The sequence below is a fragment of the Neophocaena asiaeorientalis genome, unplaced genomic scaffold (assembly GCF_003031525.2).
Source record: "Neophocaena asiaeorientalis asiaeorientalis breed wild unplaced genomic scaffold, Neophocaena_asiaeorientalis_V1.1 scaffold118, whole genome shotgun sequence".
NCBI lineage: Eukaryota > Metazoa > Chordata > Mammalia > Artiodactyla > Phocoenidae > Neophocaena > Neophocaena asiaeorientalis.
Window position 1 is genome coordinate 4,749,149 of NW_020175528.1, and position 5,854 is coordinate 4,755,002.

At 36.2% G+C, this 5,854-nt stretch overlaps 1 pseudogene; it reads right to left on the reverse strand.

Annotated features, from left to right (window-relative positions):
* Window positions 1–3,413: 3,413 nt before the first annotated feature.
* Window positions 3,414–3,890, reverse strand: LOC112415937 (40S ribosomal protein S11-like; annotated as a pseudogene).
* Window positions 3,891–5,854: the final 1,964 nt, after the last annotated feature.

A 5,854-nucleotide genomic window follows, 5' to 3' on the forward strand; every position in this document is an offset into this window, starting at 1 on the left:
CTCTCTTCCAGAGATTAGAGTTTACTGTAGTACAGTAGCCCAATAGGATTGTCCTGGAAATGGATTTTCATGTAAAGTATTATGTGTCGCAAAAGGAAGGATCAAAATATTATAAAGAGAGAGAAGCTACATTATTATTTTTAATAGGATTGGTATTATAAATGGTCCTTAAAGAGCATACATCTGTTCCACTCAATGCTTTCTTTCTGAGTTTACCATGAAGTATGTTTTACTGATAAGACACAGCATTTTGATCCATTATTTCTCTAAAAGCCTTGTTAAGAGATTTGACCTACAAGATACTGCTCATGGTCTGTGGTACTTCTTTGAAAGTAAGAGTTTCCTTTCTGAAATTGAAGGAAACAAAATATATATTATGCAGGTATATGTTTTTAGTGCCCCTTCCCTCCATTTGGATTATTAAATACTAAGCTTTAAATAAAGACATTTTATGTAAGTTTATATTTAGACAATATAGCTGCTTGTTTTCTGTTGGGAAAAGAACAAATTTAAAACTTCTCTAATAAAATGTTATGGAAAAATTAAAACGCATAAGTGACAAAATCATTGCAACCCTCAGAAAATGGCACTGCTACTTTTCTGAGAGACTAGAGAGAAATTTGAGTGGAACCAAGTTTGTTACTGAGTACGTGTCTCTCCCTGACTTGAACACTTATTTTTCCAAGGTGGGGTTGGATGTCATTTTAATTCTAGACTATGATTGAATGCTTGGTTTCAAATGGGAATTCCTTGCCCCAGAATGAATCGGAATGTGCTCATCAGTAAAATAAGGGGTGAGGGATACAGGTCTCCTCTGTGCACATCAAAGGCTCAAGAGAATATCAACAGGCTAGAGCAGGGTATGTGGCCCTAATCTTGCCTCTTGCTTCCTTTTTCCTGCCTGCTAGTGAACCTGAAGAGATCAGGATGTCCTTCAGCCCAGCTGGTGATGGCTCTCCTTCAAGGACGTGCTCCTGGAATAGCTGGGTGAAGCAATCCCAGGGACCACAGTGAGAAACGTAGGGACTCCTATCTCCTAACTCGTATTGAGTGGAGCCCTCCTTGGACTCCATACATACATTTTGGAGAAATTTAACATTTTTGAAGTTTTGAAGTCCTGTCCATAAATATCATCTGAGCAGTTCTGAAATAGAACCCGGTGGACCATGAAGTATATTTTAAAACTGCATGTACAGAGTTGAGGCTGTTTGACTTGTGGATGTTCATTTTGAGGGCTGTTTATTATAACTGTCTCCCAAGTAATGTTCACAACCTGCCTCTCAGTGAATTCTGCTGACCCACTCCCTCTTACCAATACAAAGGGCCTTAGAGAAACGAATTCTGCAGTATTAACATTCAGAGATTTTCTGTGGGTTTTATGTATATAAGTAATAGAAATCAGCAACAGAAATTTAAAGATGGATAGTTCTAAATTTTGAATGTACGTTGGAGTAAGAAAATAAGTGATATTTACTGTAGAGATATTTAAAAAGAAAAAAAAAGAAAGCATTTTGAGGCTAGATTTCATTGTACTTTGGTTGATTTTATATATTTAAAACATGTTTATAAAACATATTTCTAACTATTTTCTCTCTATTCATGTTTGTTTTCTCTCTCTAATCAGTTTTAGTATTTTTTGGTGTAAGGCAGGTTTCCAAGAGTGAATTACCTACTCACAGCATTATAACTATAGGAGATAAGAGTTTAATGTACAGTGCTTTGAATTGTGACTGTTGCCTGTGAGGGATTTACTCATAAAAATGAGATCACAATAAAAAGGTAATGGGACCAACAAGAAAATGGAACTCCTCATGTCTAAAAGGGAGCACAGGTCAACCATAATTAAATTCTAGAAAGTTACAAGTACATATAAATATAATAAAGGATGATAGAGATGGTTGATATGAAGACATCATCATTATGGGTTAAGGATAAAATTTTCATGGATCATGTTGGCTCCCATTAAAAAATGGTTCAATAACTATTGCTCAGTTCTGATCTCATTTTGACTTCTCCCATCATTTTCTATTCAGCCAATTCTCTGTAGCCATTGAGAAGGAGCTCAGAAGAAGAAAATTCTGCTGTATTATGGTTGGAAAGGTGCCTGGTAAATAATGAGAATTTTGGTACAACGGGCTCAGATTTCTCAAAAATGTTGCAAAATCTTGACCGGATAATGTATTTTCTTATGTCACTTAATTGCAAAGAGTCATTGCCAAGTTCAGGTGCTTCCTATACAATCCTAATATGGCAAAGGAAGCAGCTTCTCTCCATTTTGTGCTCTGGACTATCTCCTAATCCCAAACTTCAAAAAATATATATTCTCCTGTTAATAGAAATATACAATTCAAGAGCACATTTGTTCCCATGAAATTTCTCCACGATTTTTAACTGCTGAGATATGAAGGTAATCTTTTTTTATTTTCCATCCTCCTTTTTTCCAAAGCTGTGTTTTTGTAATTAATATCTAATAATAAAATATGTATATGTGTTTTTTGACTCTATCTGATTGACATCTGAATTATATGTAACCTAGAGCTATATAATGGAGCCAGACTTCTTTTGAGCTTACAGTTTTGGGAGCTGATCCTAGTAATAATTGTTTCCTTACTTTTCACTGCATTTTTGTAGAAGTAACTTAATGGAAACTTTTAATAAGAAAAACAAAAGGAAGTATTTTTTAATTCACAAATTCCAAATTCCTAACTTAGGGAGTTGAGAAATAACCTAGATCTGCCATCTCATTTGACACTTGAAAAGTAGGTCTAATGTTTTTGGAAGAAAAATCTTTGTGTGTATACATCATATGCATTCTCACAACTCTTAAGTTCATTTGGAATTTGATGAATTAAAAGATACTACCTGTTGTTTTTCTTATTGAGTTTCCATTAAAATATTTCTACCAAAAAAATGCAGGGAAAAGTAAGGAAATAACTCTTACTAGAATCAGCTATGTCTAGCTCGATTACCTATGTCTAGATCCCAAAAATGTCAGCTAAAAAAATTAAATATATATGTATATATGTGTATATATGTATATACACACACATAAATGTGTATACACACACACATACAATATGCCTGCTGAAAATATTGCTATACAGTTTTAATATGTCAATCTTCTGACTTTATTTGCTCATTTCAAGTAGAATATAATTTAGATGCAATTCTACATTAATTGTGTTTTATTCTTAAACAACCTATTATAAAGAACACATTGAATGGAGTCTTAAAATGAGATAATATGCACTCTGAGATCCTACAGAGAAAAAAAAAGAAAACCCATTTGTGGAGTTACTGGATAGTAACTCTATTTTGAGACAATATTGCTAACATGTTTTTGTTTTGTTTTGTTTTGTTTGACTGGGAAAAAAAACTTTACTTTGTTTGGGGCAGTGGGCAGGGGTCCAGTCTCAGAACTCCTGGAACTCCTTCTTGGTGCCAGCAGCTTTGGTCACCTGGAGCACATTGAAGCACACCGTCTTGCTTAGGGGAGGGCACTCACCCACTGTGACAGTGTCACCGATCTGGACGTCCCTGAAGCAGGGGGAAGGATGCACGGATACGTTTCTGTGGCGCTTCTCGAAGCGGTTGTACTTTCGGATGCAGTGGAGGTAGTCTTAGAGGATGACAAGGGTTCTCTGCATCTTTACCTTGGTCATCACGCCAGACAGGATCCACCCTTGGATGGCAACATTACCAGTAAAAGGGCATTTCTTGTCATTGTAGGTGCCCTCGATGGCCTCCTTCGGTGTCTTGAAGCCCAGACCAATGTTCCCGTTGTTATGCGGGAGCTTCTCCTTGCCAGTTTCTCCAAGCAGAACCCTCTTCTTATTTTGAAAGATGGTCGATTGCTTTTGGTAGGTACTCTCCACCTGAATGTCTGCCATCTTCCCCGCCGCCTGAAAAAAGGTTAATGTTTTAATATTTAAGAAAGGAAAAGATTCAGAAGATTTAAAAATCTCATGAAATCTTTCCTATAGCTTATAGATACGTGTTCTGATGGTAATTTCATAAGTTATTTTCAAATAATTTGTTCTAAGGTAACTTATTACATTAAAAAAGAACCCCATAAAAGATGTGTTTTATCTTGTACTTCACTCAGAATCACTTCTTTTCCTTGTTTCATTTAAATTCTCGGCTTTATATTGTCACAATGCTTGATTTTGTTTTACTTCTTGAAGTGCTTCGTGATCATATAACTGGGACTAAGTAGGAACCAAATGTACCTAAACTTAATGGTTGCTGCTCACCAACTACACAATTATTGTCAGGGTGGCTAAAAATGCAGAAAGTCTGTCAAATATAAAAGAAGCACACACAGGGAGCAGTGGTGGGGAAGATGGAAATCACAGCTGGAGGTAATGATTACTCTAAATGTCTTGCTACAGCAAACATAGCATTTGGAAATTCATGAACATTTCTTTTAAATGTGCAAAAGTCTTTGCAAAACAAACCATACATTAACTAAAACACTCATGACTGCACTGCCTACACACTAGGCCACCTGTAATTTGGGGGAAAGTTCCTTCTATGCAACATCAAAAGAAACAACCATAGCTCTTTTATTTCAGAATTGGCTTTGGTGACAAATAAGTTGGAAGTAAAAATACAGATAGTTCCACTTGTCTGACACCCAATATTCAATGCTATACCACATAACTCTCCTAAAACAATAGTTTATTTTTTATGAGCAATATGTATCCAATAATCATTTTTAAAATGTGGCCATGCTTTGCTAAATAATGCATAGTAGATGAGTCTTTCTGCAATCTCTCATAAAAAATTAATCACCCCAGACCTATTCTTTAAAAATCCATTTGAGTTAGCAAACCCCTCTTTTGGGGAGAGGATTTGGCTTTTTTAGTAGAAAGGGAGGTTGACTCATATCCATTCCAGTTCATATGTTCCTCTGCTCTTCTAGTGCCACCATGAGCTACTGTTCACTTTGGTGCTGGCCACCCCACAGCTTCCTGGGACACAGAAGACAACCCCAGGACTGCAGTAACTGAGGGCTGAAGATGGAAAAATCACAATTTCCTTTATTCCTCTGACTCCTGGTAAGTGGTCAATAAATATTTTATGAATGAGTGAATGAAAAAACAAGAGAGAGAAACAGAGAAAGAAAAAAAGAAAGAAAGAAAGGAAGGAAGGAAGAAAAAGAATACCTTTTATTTTTCAAAATACACCCATGCAGTGCTACTGGGTTTCACTGAAGAAGTGGTATGAATGTTTGGCCTTTTCTTTCTTCACTTCTGCACTCCATTCTAAGTATAGTCAGAAGGCCTTTCCTGCCTGAGAAATGGGAGTCCATTGTAAAGCCCTCTACCCCATTGTAGTCACTGTAGTTCGCAGTCTTGGAACATGCTTTTGTCCTATAGTGAAGGTTACATTTTGCAGGAGGGCTGTGGGTAATGATGGTGCTGAGATGGCTCTTCTCCTTACTCTATTAACCATTGTTTTCTCAAGGTAACAGTTTTGCAGCAATAAATATCAATGTAATCTTCATTTTTAGCTGTTTGCAATTCTGTTGATGGTGTAGGAAAATGAGAGTGGGGAAGAGGTCAAGGGAATATCAGTTCTATCGAAGGTCTCTATTCTAGATCAAGACGCTGTTGTCCCTGGAAAGTATAGATGTCATCATTCTCTTTTCAAGAGGAGTAAATGAAATTGCAAAAAGTAACTTGTATCAACAAGGACCTACTGTGTAGCATGGGGAACTCTATTCAATACTCTGTAATAACCTATATGGGAAAAGAATCTGAAAAAGAATGGATATATGTATATGTATAGCTAACTGAACCAGCTTGCTGTACAACTGAAACACAACATAGTCATCTATACTCCAATATAA